Genomic DNA, 17,827 nt, shown 5'->3' with positions numbered 1-17,827 from the left:
AGATCATGACGTCTGGCATACAGGCTTCGACATTTAAAGTGCTCGCATTTTTTATCATAGTTATACCCAGAGTTATTAGGCAGGAATCTGTACGAACATAATGAAATAAATGTCCTTTGAATATTTTCCAGTTTTGCCGAATCAGAACAAGTAATAGAGTTCCAAACTACAGACGCATATTCGAGTTTCGATCTCACTAATGTATAGTATAGTATTAAAAGAGAGTCAGGTGTTGAAAAAGAATAAGTAATTGATCGAATATAATTTAAATGATTCTGTTTTATTAAATAATGATTTCTAAGAGCTTATGGAATAATAATAAATCAGTATAGGATGTCATCCGTAGTAATGAGCTATGAGTGCGAGTTTGAATAACTATTTTCATGGACAATTAATACTTGAGGAGAAAAATTCGTTCCGGCGCCGGGGATTGAACCCGGGTCTCTTGGTTCTTCGTACCAAGCACTCTGACCACTGAGCTCCGCCGAATTCAATCCATAGCACCGGACCGAACCTTCCTCCTTCAGTGTTTCCCTTTGTGGCCGGACCCCAAGTCAGCCATATACGTTGACGTTTTTTTTTATGTCCAAGTCAACTGCCATTAGCCTAAATTATAAATTTTAAATTTAACTTAATTCACTTTAATTTATTTTAACGTAATTTAATTTATTATAATATATAATTTAATTTATTTATTTGTTAATTTAATTAAATGTATTTGTTTGTTTCTATCTATCTATCTATCTATCTATCTATCTATCTATCTATCTATCTATCTATCTATCTATCTATCTATCTATCTATCTATCTATCTATCTATCTATCTATCTATCTATCTATCTATCTATCTATCTATCTATCTATCTATCTATCTATCTATCTATCTATCTATCTATCTATCTATCTATCTATCTATCTATCTATCTATCTATCTATCTATCTATCTATCTATCTATCTATCTATCTATCTATCTATCTATCTATCTATCTATCTATCTATCTATCTATCTATCTATCTATCTATCTATCTATCTATCTATCTATCTATCTATCTATCTATCTATCTATCTATCTATCTATCTATCTATCTATCTATCTATCTATCTATCTATCTATCTATCTATCTATCTATCTATCTATCTATCTATCTATCTATCTATCTATCTATCTATCTATCTATCTATCTATCTATCTATCTATCTATCTATCTATCTATCTATCTATCTATCTATCTATCTATCTATCTATCTATCTATCTATCTATCTATCTATCTATCTATCTATCTATCTATCTATCTATCTATCTATCTATCTATCTATCTATCTATCTATCTATCTATCTATCTATCTATCTATCTATCTATCTATCTATCTATCTATCTATCTATCTATCTATCTATCTATCTATCTATCTATCTATCTATCTATCTATCTATCTATCTATCTATCTATCTATCTATCTATCTATCTATCTATCTATCTATCTATCTATCTATCTATCTATCTATCTATCTATCTATCTATCTATCTATCTATCTATCTATCTATCTATCTATCTATCTATCTATCTATCTATCTATCTATCTATTTAAGTAGCTGGCAACTTAAGCAATTCAATTTTCGCTAATAAAATCATTGGAAAGGACATGCTTTTCACTCGGCACTCGAATTCCTTGATTATTTAATTTACACATAAGGAAGGCATGCTCAGTAGAGTTAAAACCACATAATAAACAATTCTTGAAATTTGCAGAAATTAAATAAAAGCTGAGAAAAGGTTCGTTATGTATGAAGAAAAACTAAACTTACGAAAAGGAAGCGTTAAATAAGGCTTAATAAGTACATCGATGGTCTAGTTCAATTCAGCAATAACTTTAGAAAACATACCTTTGAGATAACAGCATTTTAAAGTTTTTCTCCTGTTTTGTATTTAATAATTTTATATAATGAATTCTACACAGAAAAAACTGAAAATGTTTCTATATGGAATTTAAATGAGCATGTTTCGATTGTGAATGGAAGAAAGTCAAAATGTTGTGTTGAATTGCCGTTAAAAATAAAATAAAAATATTTATAAAGACGATTATACCCTTTTATAACGGCAATACCTACTGTGGATTTTGGCTTAATTCTCAAAATATAGCTTATATGAAGAACGGATTCCTAGACTGATTTTCCACTGACATTTCGTCCACAGTATTTATGTCCACCATAAATTTTTTGTAAAATATGTAAGCATACATAAACATACACAAACGTTTTCTTCCTTTTCATGTCATCTTCAGCTTTTCTTTCAGATATCTTTTCTACTTTTTATAGGTATATAATAGTAATATGCGTTACAAGAGCGGTATGTTGAAGTTTTCATGTTCGAGGAAAAGTTTGAAAAAGCGAAATGTAGTTGAGCTTCTTTAATTTCCGAGAATTGAAAGAAAACATACCGCTCGTGTATCGTACATTATTTTGTGCGAAGATCGTTTATTACATACCTGACAGAGGAATTTCAGTTAGTTGCAATGAAATCTCCATCTTGGTTTCTGTTCAATGACTGCAAATTTGCACAACAAAAATATCTATCTTCAACATTGTTGCTTTAAAATGTTTTCTGTGTTTACTATACTCCAGCAGGCCGTGATATACGTCTGTCTTTTTTCCCCCCAGTCTATAAATGCGAACTTAAAACAAACGGTAAGGTTATGTAATGATTTATTTTTCATTTTAATATTTTAACAATATTATTTATATAACATATTGCAGTAATAACATTGGCAAGTTTGTTGATTTTTTCACGGCTTCCTTAATGTTACTTGCATCACGAATGCAGTAACTTTAATGGAGTTGTAGAGTTTGCTTAATTTTTGCAAATATTTAAAAACAATAATTAACAGTGCAATTTAGGTGAAATTGCAGTGGTAAGTTTCCAATTTATAATTATTACTATATTGAACGTCTCTAAAAATAATATGTTAAAAGCCTAAAGCAGTAAAATGAATATGACGCTTAAGCGGTAAGAAGAGGGAAATTGTTATGTGTGTTAGGTTGGGAATACTGAATGTGGAATTTTAGACTTTCCGCGGATTGGTTTTGTGCGGAAACCAAGCAAATACGCACGATCTCGCACAAATGATATTTAAAGAAGGTTTGTATTCATGTTTAGAGGAAGTAAGTGTTAAATATTTAGAAAATTCATTTTACTGTCCATTTGACCTATAAGTGACATTGAATTTTGGAGGAAACATGGCGGTCGAGAATCATATAGCTACCCTGTCTTATGAAGTCACTGTAGGACATTACAAACCTGCTTCTCTCCCTACTCAGAAAAGAGAAAAGTTACCATGGACATAATTTTAGTATAATGATGTGTGATATGTCATAGTAAAGAGGAAAAATCAAAGAATAAATTGGAAAAATAAAAAAAAAAATAATAATTTTCCGCCTAAAATCTGTAAGTTGATTAAGAATGAGCAATAAAATTACAACTTATGCACTCCTCCTCTGAAACTCGAAAAATTGAAATCGATATACTGTATTGTAGTATATTCACATGTAATATATCATTTTAAAGAGGGAAAAACCAAATATTAATGATTCCTTAACAATGAATTTAAAATGTTTTCGTATGCAGATGACAAAGTTGTAATTTCTGCAGGCAAAACTTTAGATGATACCTACCTTAATGCAAATAATGGCATCAAGTTGATTAAAAATTGGTTTAATTTCAACCTAGTTGTCTTAAATCATTCTATAATTACGGTAGTTGCTAGGAACAATAGAATGTGCAGGTACTAGTTCCCATTGTCTGTAATAAGGCGATAGTAGCGATCCTAGTGGTTACCAACTATCTATGGATTCATATTTATTAGGCCTACATATTGAGCTTCGTGATTGTATATACTAGACTGTGGTTGTACCATTTTCGTTAACATCTGTTGGTATGAAATCTCCCGATTCGCTGGTGTATTTAAAAATCCATACACACAATTGTTCTTCTAATAATTGTAACTGTCCTATTCGAAATAATTCTCCTCAGTTTAAGTCTCTCGGAATAATAATCGATCAACACTTACGTTGGGATAACAAGATAATAGCTAAATTCCCAAACATACAATTTGCTAATGCTCCTTACTTTAAAAACCAATTAAAAATACAGTTTAAACAGAAAATTTAAAGTTCCACTTATTTTGTTTTTCTTTTTTTTTTTAACTTTTTCTTCTGTCATTTTATAAAATGTCTTAACATTATGTGGAATGTCCCCTGAGCACGAGTTTGTAACTTACTCTTTCTGCTGGTGCTAGAGTGATGTATATATAAAAAAATATGCATCTTTGTTCTAGCAATAAAGTATTATTACTTACTCACTTACTTACTTACTTACTTATTTACTGGCTTTTAAGGAACCCGGAGGTTCATTGACGCCCTCACATAAGCCCGCCATTGGTCCCTATTCTAAGCAAGATTAATCCATTCTCTATCATCATATCCCACCTCCCTCAAATCCATTTAATATTATCTTCCCATCTACGTCTCGGCCTCCCTAAAGGTCTTTTTCCCTCCGGCCTCCCAACTAACACTCTATACGCATTTCTGGATTCGCCTAAACGTGCTACAGTACATGCCCTGCCCATCTCAAACGTCTGGATTTAATGTTCCTAATTTATGTCAGATGAAGAATACAATGCGTGCAGTTCTGTGTTGTGTAACTTTCTCAATTCTCCTGCAACTTCATCCCTCTTAGCCCCAAATATTTTCCTAAGCACCATATTCTCAAACACCCTTAACCTATGTTCCTCTCTTAAAGTGAGAGTCCAAGTTTCACAACCATAAAGAACAACTGGTAATACAACTGTTTTATAAATTCTAATTTTCAGATTTTTTGACAACAGACTAGTTGATAAAAGCTTCTCAACCGAATAATAACACGCATTTCCCATATTTATTCTGCGTTTAATTTCCTCCCGAGTATCATTCATATTTGTTACTGTTGCTCCAAGATATTTGAACTTCTCCACCTCTTCAAAAGATAAATTTCCAATTTTTATATTTCCATTTCGTACAATATTCTCGTCTCGAGACATACCATATACTTTCTCTTTTCGGGATTTACTTCCAAACCTATCTCCTTACTTGCTTCAAGTAAAATTCCCGTGTTTTCCCTAATCGTTTGTGGATTTTCTCCTAACATATTCACGTCATCCGCATAGACAAGCAGCTGATGTAACCCGTTCATTTCCAAACCCTATCTGTTATCCTGGACTTTCCTAATGGCATATTCTAGAGCAAAGTTAAAAAGTAAAGGTGCATCTCCTTGCTTTAGCCCACAGTGAATTGGAAACGCATCTGACAGAAACTGACCTATACGGACTCTGCTGTACGTTTCACTGAGACACATTTTAATTAATCGAACTAGTTTCTTGGGAATACCAAATTCAATAGGAATTTCATATAAAACTTCTCTCTTAACCGAGTCATGTGACTTTTTGAAATCCATGAATAACTGATGCACTGTACCCTTATACTCCCATTTTTTCTACATTATCTGTCGAATACAAAATATCCGATCAATAGTTGATCTATTACGCTTAAAACCACACTGATGATCCCCAATAATTTCATTATTACTATTATTATTATAATTATAATTATTATTATTATTATAAAATAAATAATAAACTAAAAATTAAAAATAAACAAAAAGTTCCACCCAAAATCCAATTCCGTTCCCCCTTAACTGTGGAAACAGAAAATCAATATCAGATATCTTCGCATAGTCAAGATTCGAACCTAAGAACAAAACCACAGTACCTTAAGCTTACAATAACACCCAGACATCATCACCCTTACAGCTGCATATATTGCTCCTGTGAATCCGATAACATGCAATACAATTTCTAAGCAAGGCGCACAGTGACAGAAACTTAACAACTGTGCAAAGTGATGTTCCCTCTCTCCCCTCCCGCTGTATCACGTAGCGACAAGGAAACCGAGTGGGGGAGGTTGTAGTAGTACATTATCTTCTCGTAGCTTAACACCAAGTAACGGTAAAACTTGAAACTAAGAAAATTCAAACAGATACAGGAAGCCGGCAAGAGAGGTGTTTCTACGTCTGGAACTTGAAGACAACGGCCTTCCTGTTTCCAAACAAAACTCCTCTCCAAGACGTAACTAAGATAAATCGATCATAAAGACAAAATTCTTGTTACGAAAGAATATTTTCTGTAGAAACAAAACGTCGCTTTGTTGTTTAACTACAGTCCCAAGATTTCTCCTTCTCACTTCATTCAACCAACAGCGTACATCATAGTGACAGCTAAAACTTAACAGAAACTCAATGGAGTTGATAAAACCATCTTAGAAGACAGTAGGGGTAGATGCACAATGCTGCACGGTTCTAGTGGTGGACACAAGTTTGCAGTGGTCAGTGGAAACTTGGACAAGATTGTGAGGGACAGGGTGATCACGCAAACGTGACATACTCATCCCCCTGGTAACTTTCAATGCAGATAAGAGTTCTCATGCGAGTGAGTCTTGTTCCAAGAACAATACCTCAACAGCAACAAATACTGTACTAAGTGATGATATGTGTGTATATCGTGCTCCACTTGGTACATTCAATCCTATATTTCTGCCGAAACCCTGTTAAGCAGAAGTAGTAGCAGTAGTACTAGTAGCATTAGCAGTAGTAGTAGTAGAAGCAGTAATAAGGGCATTAGCAGTAGTAGTAGTAGTAGTAGTAGAAGCAGCAGTAATAACAGCAGTATTAATAACACTAGTAGTAGCAGTAGTAAACAGCAGTAGTGGCAGTAGTAGTAATAGTAGTAGTAGCAGTATTAATAGCGTAGTAGTAACAGTAGTAGTAGTAGCAGCGATATTAGCAGTGGCAGTAGTAATAGCAGTAGTAATAGCAGCAGTAGTAGTAGTAGTAGTATTAGCAACAGCAGAAGCAGTAGTAGTAGTAGTAGTAGAGTAGTAGTATATTTTCTTTTTGGTTTATCTTGTCTCAGTACCAATAAAACCAAGTCCCTTCAAATGAGGGTGGAGATTATAGGAGGGTTGTAAATTTTCAGGATTCCTTTCAAAACCTTGTTATTGTACAGGCTGCCGGAACTCAGTTTCTTGAAAGACAAGCTCAGTGATAGAACTACACAGTACGAGAAGAGATATTTTGTTATTTTATTTTGCGCTATGGAATGTATCAACTAGTCCCTTCCGCCACTGGATGGATGGACGGCACGGCTCCATTCCCCACACCGCATAACAACACAGACGAAGTAAGACGTATATCCTTTCTCTCTCTTTTCACAATTAGACAAGTTTCATCACACAGGCTTTAGTAGTAGTAGTAGTAGTAGTAGTAGTAATAATAATAATAATAATAATAATAGCAGTAGTAGCATTAGCAGTAGTAATATTATTAGTAGTACTAGTAGTAGTAACAACAGAAGTAATAGCTTAGTAGTAGTAGTAGCAGCAATATTAGCAGTAGCAGTAGTTGTAGTAGCAGTAGTAATAGCGGTAGAAGTAGTAGTAGTAGTAGCAGTAGTAATAGTAGTAGTAATAGCATCAGTAGTAGCAGTAGTAATAGTAGTAGTAATAGCATCTGCAGTACTAGTAGTAATAGAATCAGTAGTACTAGTAGTAGTAGAAGTAGTAATAGTAGTAGTAATAGCATCACTAGTAGTAGTAGTAGTAGTAGTATCGGCAGAAGCAGTATCTATAATATGATTCAGCAAGCTTATAATAATCTATTTTAGGATAAAATATAAACATGTGTATCGATAGTTGTAAAAATACAGCGACTCTTTCCTCTTTCTTGTTTATCGGTTTCTGTTTTGTTTTTCTTATTGTTTATTTTTTCATTTTTTGATATTTAGTTTTCCTGTTTTTGTGTTTTCTTTTGTTTCTTATGTTTTTTGTTTAGTTTTACTTTTTATTTTTTGTGTTATGTTTATGTTTATTGTTTTGTATAGTTTTGTTTTATCTTGTTTTCTTCAGTTTTTGGTTTTTTGTGTTGTCATTTTTTGTTTGTTTTGATTTGTTTGCTTCTTGTATTTTGTTGTCCTTTGTTTGGTTTTTCCTTCTTGATTTTTTTTATTTTTATTTCCTCTTCTTTTTCATATATCATTTAATTTTTGTTTTTATGCTTCTCGATTCCTTTTCGATTTTTGTTCTCTTCTTTCTTTTCTGCTTTAGTAGTTGCATCAGCACAAATGAAATTATTTGATATATGTTATCAGATTTTTTTCGAAAATAAAACAATAATAAGAAGTTTTCTGAATTATTAAAAGGGCACTAAAAGGTTCCACAGTCAGCGTATTTTATTTTTAATTTTGGTGCACAGTTAAGTGCATATTTCTAAGGTTTTTATTGCACAGTTGGTAGTTTTTAATGCGTGTAAATCTGCGTTCTACTTATTAGTAGCACAAAGAAATCTATTGGTCATACAATCCTATTTCTACTAATTCTTTCATCACCTAATAATAATAATAATAATAATAATAATAATAATAATAATAATAATAATGTTTTTAAATATAGGGCTAAGCATCTTGGCTTTTTTAATCTAATAAGAAACTGTAATTAAGATGGCAGGAAATGTCAGAGCCGAGAGTTACCCCGGCAGTAACCTTTCCTCTTGTATGGACTTAAGCCTCTCCAAGTTATTTTGCAAATACTTAATCAACGAAAGCTTCTTACAGCACAATCCATTAGAGATAAAGCAATGTCCGCGGGTCGTGTCTTGTGCTTGACGGCGCTTCTTTCTGACGAGCCTCAATCCCGGGCTTCAGTCCTCCACCACGCTCTCTAGCGGATTAGCTAGCCATGCAGAGACCTGTACATTTCCTTCATAAGCTCCTCAACTCAGTTTGCTAATTTACTGTAAATAGTTTCCATTCACATTACCTGAATTTTTACTTTACAAATACATGAACTATACTGAAAGAATTAAAAGAATGTAGAAATTCATTTCAATAGTTTTGTTTTGTCGTCATGTGTATACACTGACATTCAAAGATATTCGTACCTGACCCCTACTAAGCGATAGTGAACGATAATTTGTTCGTGTAAGTGTGGCTTCGTTAGTTATTTCTAGGTCCCGGATTTATAGGTTTTTGTCTATTTTTCTCCTTACTTCTAAATGCACAATTTCTTAGATAACTTTCCAAATCATGGACATAAGAATCATATATGTAAATTCTGTTGAACCTAAAAAAAAACTAAATTGGACCTTAAGAACTAAAAAAACCTAAGTCATAATTAATATGTATTTTCCTATATGTTGTTGTTGTTGTTGTTTTCTAATGCCAGGCGTTTGATAATAAAGTCATTTGACCTCTTGCACTCCAATATTTTTTCAAAGATATCATGTTCAGCCACTGAAGCACAGATTTTGAGGTGTGAATCCATTTCTTGGTTTGAATTGCACAATGGGCAGTTAGGGGACTGATATATTCCAATTCTATGCAGGTGTTTGGCCAAACAATCATGGCCTGTTGCCAATCTAAATGCAGCTACAGACGATCTTCGTGGTAAATCGGGAATTAACTGTGGATTATGATGCAGAGAGTTCCAATTTTTTCCCTTGAGATTGTGTTATCAAATTTTGTTTGTTGAAGTCTAAGTATGTAGATTTAATAAATCTTTTCACAGAGTAATACGTAGATTTAGTAACAGGTCTGTAAGTAGCAATGCTGCCCTTCTTTGCTAAACATCCGCATTCTCGTTTCAATGGGATGGTATCCATTGGAATACAAATCTTTTATTGAGTGATATTAATTGAGAGAGTATTTTTCTATATTCACTGTGTCTTATATAAATTAATTTAGAAATTTCAATATATCGTAATTTTATTATCTTCTGCACTGGAGAAAGCGACCCAATCTGCGGCCTTTAACCCTTCAGTCTTTTGTTGTTTTGGATAAAATTTTTAACAGGGAATTCCGTCTTTATTTTTATAATGGGCCGTCCTCCAGAGGTTTCACCCTCTCAAGGGCACTGATTGGGACTGTATGTATTTTGGAATTTCAACTGATCGCAGATACGACTTGACAGTAGATGGGTATGAAGTGACTGAACTTTCTCTTTTGTTAAATGAATTGCGAAAAAGTCGAGTTATTGAAATTCGTGAAGTTTTCGGGCATGTTCCCAGATTGAAGACTCTAATCTTGCGTGTGCGGGTGTAAGAGCTGTGAACTTTCCCGAGGTCTCTGTGCAGTCTGTCTTATTCTGGTGCTTCTGGTGTTAACATTGAATTGTTATATTTTGTGTTTCGTTAAGCCACAGTCTAGTATATACAGTCACGAAGCTCAGTATGCAGTAATTATGCATCCATAGGTAGTTGCTAACCACTAGGATCGCTAATATCGCCTCATTACAGACAATGTGAAATAGTACTGGCACAGTCTATTGTTCCTAGCACTCTCACAACTCAAGCTTCGTGACTATATACTACAGCTCGACCAAGTTAAGTCTGCGAGCCGAGAGGGGAAGTTGGAGGCAGTTCTGTAGTGAAAGGAGGCGGTAACGAGAGGAGACAAGTACAGTCTCATATGACAGCAAAGTTTTCCTACTACGTTTCAGTTCATAGAGCGGTAACAATTTAAGACGCTTTGAAATAGACTGTACTTCTACTTCTGCTTGGCAGTGAGGTTTGGCGTTCTGATTGGCAAGCGTGGAGAAAGTTGCATGAGGGGGGAGGCTGGGAGACAGCGTAACTGTTGTCTTTATCTGAAGACAAGAACAACAAATGCGTGCGCTCCGTAGTGTATTTTAAACGCTGTGCACACGTTGAAATCTGAGCGTCAAGTGACCTATGTGGCAACTGTGTTCTGCCTCTACATTCCATCCCGATATCCCCACTCGCAGACTTGACTTGGGCAAGCTGTAGACTGATTAAGCTATGCCAAAATAAGTGAAATCACATTTATTGCAACAATAGATTGGAAATGATTCCAACTTTACTACCGAGGGAAAAGTTATGTTATTTAAAGCTGACTGTAAGCGTGCATTTTTAATAATCAGGCAATTTTTGCGACTCCTTTCACAGTTTGGGCAAAAAACCTAAAAAACCTATTTCGCCTATTCCAGTAACCTAAAATGGACTTCTTAAAACCCCAAAAATCCGGTCCCTAGTTATTACTTACACGAATAGACGGGAAAAGCTAAAGTCCCATCGCTCTTATTTCCGGCAGCCAATCACGTTGCGCGTCGGCTACATTTAAACGTGTGCGTCTTCTCATTCGCTGCTGATGACGTTATGCACTTCCTACGGCTCGATAAATTCTTAATATAATCGCCCGCCATTTTTATTCTTTCGTTGGCGTTCGCAGAAAGCACAGAGGACATTATTTGCCGCTCAATTATTTTCTGAATTACAGTGCGTTTGATTTATTATCATAGGAGCTACGATATGATAATGTTTAACGGTGCGGCAAATAGATTCCTCTTCTGGTAGCTCGGCAATGAAAGAACAAAACTGGCGAACATTACTACCTACTTAAATTTTATATAGCCTTCATTTCCTAAGGCGTAAGTAAAGGGGAGGAGTCACGCCGAAAATAACAGCGACACGACTATAATATTAATTTTCGCCAGCGTTAGTAAATAAAATAATCATGCTAAGACAAACTTGAAAAAATGCTGAACCCTTAAGGCGAAACGCTACTGAAAATAGTCGAATTTTTCGCGCTATAAATGTGGGGTTTCATGAGGAGTATTTTCGTGAAAATTTTATGTCAATGTCTTAATTTATAAGTATATTTTTAAATAATTTGGTAGAAGTTGTTGTAGGCTATGTGGTAGTCGTAATGGTTACAAGATGTGGTTTAATTATTATGGATATGATAATTATAATTATTATGAACTATGACGATAATGACAATACCGTAACAGTACACAGAGAAAGTAACATTTTGCGATAATTAAGAAAATAATGAACATTAATATGCAATATCAGATAATTATCATATCTTTTTAAATAAAAATATATTAATTTACCAATGTTGACATACATAAAATTACAGTGATTCAAACGCAAAATGTAACAAAATAACCGCAGAAGTCCAACATAATGTAAATGTAGACTACTTTACATATAATTTTGAAAATACTTTTTTTTTAACTTTGTGACAATTCATAATATTATTAAAATATTCATTCTGCACTAGCTTACAATTTATATTTTCTTGGTCTTACTAAAGTGACTTGTTATGTCCACTAAGAAACCGAACAGCATATCCATTTTAATTTCATAGTTATATAAGTGGGTTCTCTGTTAACTCAAATAAAGCTATCTCTTCACGCAACTGGAAAGATCTAAGATTCATCCTGAATAAAATATCAAATTTTCACATCACATTCCTTTTCACTCTAACATAATAATTACGTAACTAATGTGGCTTAGGAAACAGTACGTGCCCTAGCTACACATCGCTGGGTCAAATAATTCAATATACACGTAAATGAAATTAATGTTAAAATTCATATCTCATATAAAATGTGCTTTTCAGTTATAACAGAACTAAGGTCACTAGTCATCAAAATACAAAACAAAATTACAGGTACAGTATGTCTTTGGTTTCAATAAGAATACAATTTTATTGACATCAGAGTAATATGCACCAATACTAGTTAAATTGTTAGGGAACTGTACTGCTTCTGAACACTGAAAGAACCCATTGAAAAAATACCTTTTCTGTGTTCGCAAAATTTCTTTTATTGCTGCTTCTATTCTCTAAACCAGTGATGTCAAAGCAAGCGCATTTTTCTGACCTTTACGTCGTGCGCGGGCATCAAGCGCTAAATATGGAAAGAGGAAGGGTTGTGTATATGAATAAGCAGCCTGTTGGATTAAGAAAATAGTAGTGCACAAACTTCAAACGGAACGTGAAATTTTATGTCGTTATTTTTATATGCCTTCTTTCTGTTTAATATTATCTATATTGTCTGTAAAACAAAAGTACTAACACTGATTTCTTAATATTGCACTTGTGTTTTAAATCTTAATAACATAATAGAGAGTTAAGAAGGAATATTCACTTAAATTCCATAGTAGTATAATATTATACTGTATTAAGTGGATCATTCATAAAGAAAGTGATATTCCAAAGAAAGAGATTGAGTATGACATGATAAGTTGGAATTTATATTGATGGTATCTTTAGCCTTACAAAAGTAATCAATAAACTAATCAAAACAATATTACAGTACAAAGCAAAGTTACCCAGATGCTGTATATGTTTTAAGTGTAACTAATATTCCATAACAAAACTTTTTATCGCATTATGCTTTTAAGGTGATATTGGTGAGCTACTTCCTATCATCAGAATATTAAATTATTTTCTCGAAATGTGCTGAAGCTATAGAGCTGACATTTTTACAACACATAGGCACGTATCTTTTGCTTATGATGTAACAGTAGTTGCTTTGTTAATTCATTTCCTTACTAACAATTTCCATGCGAATATTTTCAAAATTTTCGATACACTATCTTCAGTAATAGGCCTACGTATTTACGGTTTATTTGATTTACGAATAGATTCTGTAAGGCTATTAAATAAATAGGCTTATATCTGAAAATTTCACTTTTCTATTAAAAACGTTGAGAAAATATTTCTTTTGAATAAAATAAAGTCAAATTTGTGAAAAATGAGCATTAAAATTAAAACTTACATTCTTATAATGCACTTAGACTTCTAGACAAATCTAAAAATTACCATGGATACAGTTTTAATAAGTTCTCTCCCCTTAATCTATTGAATCAGTATTGGCCATCCCTGAATATAGCTCGACCAAGCGGCATATACTACTTCTTTCGTCTGTCTCTTTCCGCTGTAAAGCGCTCAGGCTCTCCTGAGCTCTAAAGCGCGCGCTTGCTCCTATGGGCATCAATTGGCATGACTGCTCTAAACGTTCCCTTCAACTGCATTCATCCTTGGAATAAGTGCCGAAGAATAATAAATGTTGTGGACAATTTAGCAAAATAAAATTGATGGAATGGAATCATGCTTCACAAGAGGTTTCTCAAGTGGCACAGAATAATAATTTCCTGTTACAGTATCAAAACATTCATTATTACATACCATACTTCCAGGCCTGAGACGGCCTCGGTAGCGTACTTGGTATCCCAGGTCGATGGCATTTCAGTGTGTTTAAATGCGACAGGCTCATGTCAGTAGATTTACTGGCATGTAAAAAAACTCCTGCGGGTCAAAATTCCGGCACACTGACGATGCTGATAAAACCTCTGCAGTTGGGAGTGTCGTTAAATAAACCATATTTTATATTTATTTTCCAGGACTGAAGTGTAATCCGCATATCTAGAAAAATAAAGAATTTGTATTAGTTATTGTAAAGTTCAGGGAACACAGTGTTAAAAATGTTTAATATAGCCTGTTACGCATGAATAATTACTTATTTTAAGAGGTTAGGTACAGCTTACAACAGTAAAATTTTGAAAATATTCAACATTTTTTTTCCCCTCCATTACTGTATCGTGTACAATGATTAAAATTAGTATGTGTAAAACTCTTTCCTTATGCTATATGAAAAAAATACTTTTACGGTTTAAAAAAAATTATTTATATTTTTTATTCAAAATTGAAAATGGATCACAGTCCTGACATCTATCCGCTATATCCGGAACCCGAATTGCGCAAGTGAAGTGGGTGGGCATTAGGTACACACATTATTCATTATTCGTTATTTTCAATCGTTGTCAATGGCGAATAAATTTTAAGTTTTTCAATCATAATTTGAATGAAGGAATTCGTATATTTATGTTCCTTGCGCTGACAACTGTTTGCAAACAATTAAATAAGTGGTCAAATATATGGACCAAGAAAGGATTTTCAATAATTGCTCTTAATGGTTAGAGGCTCCCATTGGGTGAGCGGGTGAGGAGTCACATGCGGCCGATGGGCCGGTACACCTCATTCTCATTGATCCCATAAATTCGGGGTGCACAATATGGCCGACGTGCAAAGAGTCGTCCATAACCCGCCTCTAGCCAACGTTACTTAACCTAACCTAAACATAATTATGACCTCATTCTTAGCCTATAATAATAGAATTGAATTTATTAGTTTGCTATTAACCTTATTATAATCAATACCAAAAAGAGGTCACGAATTAATAACTTATACTGTATTGTACAAGGAACTAATATGATAAATATCTGAATGATGACATTACTACACATCCACTATCAATTGTCTTACTATACGTATATTAAATCGATTTACTACACTACCCCCTTTAGTATTCTATTAATCTTATTGAGGTAACTTAAATTGCCACATTTTTATTAAAACAGTTTTTCGTACTTGCAATGTAATGTGTGAACATACGTAACGTCACATAGGCCTATTACGTCATCCAACTTATTGATCGGGAAAACAGAGACTCTTCCTTGGATACTACCGAGTGCTGTTATAATATTAATGCTGTTGTTTAGTCAACTGTACGAAGACAGGTCTGAACCTCACAAGTGATACCACGAAGGCACCGCTTATGAGGCAACTAGACCAGGAGATAATGAGGTAGTGTGGCCAGTTCTTTCCCCCTCCATTGCATACATCGCCAACTAGCTACATATTACATACACTAGTCAGACTTCAGATGCATACAAACAATTGTTCTTCCTCTGACACAAATCGTCAAGTGAGATGTATTGCCTGATAATAGATGTAACATATCAACCAGAATCAGATGATGATAATAATAATAATAATAATGTAATAAATTGTTTGTAAGCATCTGAAGTCTGACTAATGTAATATGTAGCTAGTGGACGATGTATGCAATGGAGGGGGAAAGGAACTGGCCACCATACCTCATTATCCCCTGGCCTAGTTGACCCATAAGCAGTGCTTTTTTGGTATCACTTGTGAGGTTCAGACCTGTCTTCGGACAGTTGACTAAACAACAATGTAGTAATAATAATAATAATAATAATAATAATAATAATAATAATAATATTATTATTATTATTATTATTATTAATATTAATAATAATAATAATAAATTTCTGACAGAAACTCTGTTATATTACCTTGAAGTTCTGCGAAGGTTGAAAATTATATTGATGTATTCTCGATCCCATTTCCTTCGAAGATCCTTTTCGTCAGGAAACGAAAACACTGTAACATTCGGTCCGCTTTTGTAATTGTCTCTACATCTTGGCATACAACACTTTGAACACCATCTTCAATTGTATAATATGTACACATTATTCTATCAATTTATATTTAAACACAATAATATACGGGTATTTGATTCATGAAAAAACAATATAAATCGCACACGTACATCTACATAAACAAACACAAGATCGTAGCCATCTTGAACAGGGCTGACAATATTGAAATGTAGTTTTTTCCTGCAAATAAACGAAAAATTCGTCTTAAATCGATAAATTTCTGTATTATGCTGCTACCTGATCCAACAACACGCACCCTTTACCTGCTACATTTAAACATTAATTCTACAGGATAAAAATTTACAATACGGTCGTAAGTATTGTGTAGCATGCAATTGTATTTAAAAAATGTTCGGTATTTACAAATAACCAAGGTTGTACTTTTGTTTCCACTATAAAATTGGAACAACTGGATAATACCCACGGCAGAGCAATATCGATAGTCGACGTCACTCGCTGGCCACTAGTCACCAGGCCGTACCGAGCCGTGCCAAACAAAACACAATCGATTGTGTATTTATTTAAATTTTGTGCTAAACGTAACGGCAAGGTTCGAAGATACCGTGGGAATTCTCCAGTTTAGCGTAAAATTTTATTATAACATTACGATAATTATACACAAGTAAATTCAATCAATAATAAAACAAAAACAAAATACTTTATATAGAACCAGCAACTTCTTATTACCGATTGGAGATGAGGTCGCTGCGATCGCTACAAACAGGAAACATGCAACGAGCTCAGTAGTTCGGACTTCTGCCGTCGGTAATCGGAACTTGGCTGGCCTATACCTTCTGAAACAGAATACAATCAATGCTTTTTATTATGTTTACTATGACAAGAGACTAGCAACTGAACTTCGAGCAATCGAACTCTCAATTATCTGGACAATGCAGAAGAGTTGAACAACGGCTATGGCAAATGCCACCTATGGCTCACTTTGATGTGCCTGCTCGAGATAGCCTATACCCATAACGTTCTCGCACGCTTTAAACTTATTATTTGTCCATTTTTAATCTTGCGTACACTACTTTTAACATTTGAATATAATTAACTGATTAACTAGCGGACTTACTCGTGTTAATTATGTAAGTCTGTGCGGCTTACAGCTGTTTCGGTGCTTCACGCACCATCCTCAGAGCCTACTAGATCTCGGCGTCATCTCGTACTTCTCTGCAATCCAAACTACAATCCAAACATAATAGACATCATAATAAAGACAAAACAAAAACTTAACAAATACAAAAACACGCAAAACACAACACAAACACAAGAACACAAGAAATACATCACACTAACATATGAAAACAAAAGCACACATAAGATCGCATCTTCATTCAGAAAGCAGAAATACAACATAACATACAGAACAGAAAACACACTACAAAGACATCTCAACACACAAAAACACAAACAAATAAATACAACCACACAGGTGTATACAAACTCACATGTAATAGTTGTGATAAGTTCTACATTGGACAGACAGGCAGATCATCCCAAACACGCTACAAAGAACACATTAAAGCAATAACCAGAGGACACAATACATCTACATATGCCGATCACATAACCAATGCTAACCATACATACAATAACATAAATACGGACATGGAAATCCTACACATACAA

The 17,827-nt window shown here is 33.9% G+C and overlaps 1 long non-coding RNA gene across 1 annotated transcript; it reads right to left on the bottom strand.

Annotated features, from left to right (window-relative positions):
* Positions 1-14,084: 14,084 nt before the first annotated feature.
* Positions 14,085-17,099, bottom strand: LOC138695328 (uncharacterized). The gene is made up of 3 exons (XR_011331134.1): positions 16,883-17,099; positions 16,049-16,375; positions 14,085-14,315 (listed from the first exon to the last, which is right to left on the bottom strand). It is a non-coding gene; the product is annotated as an uncharacterized lncRNA (long non-coding RNA).
* Positions 17,100-17,827: the final 728 nt, after the last annotated feature.

This window comes from Periplaneta americana, chromosome 2 (assembly GCF_040183065.1).
Source record: "Periplaneta americana isolate PAMFEO1 chromosome 2, P.americana_PAMFEO1_priV1, whole genome shotgun sequence".
In the NCBI taxonomy this organism is placed as follows: domain Eukaryota; kingdom Metazoa; phylum Arthropoda; class Insecta; order Blattodea; family Blattidae; genus Periplaneta; species Periplaneta americana.
Note: the sequence above shows the minus strand (reverse complement) of the source record. Positions and strands in the feature narration are given on the sequence as shown.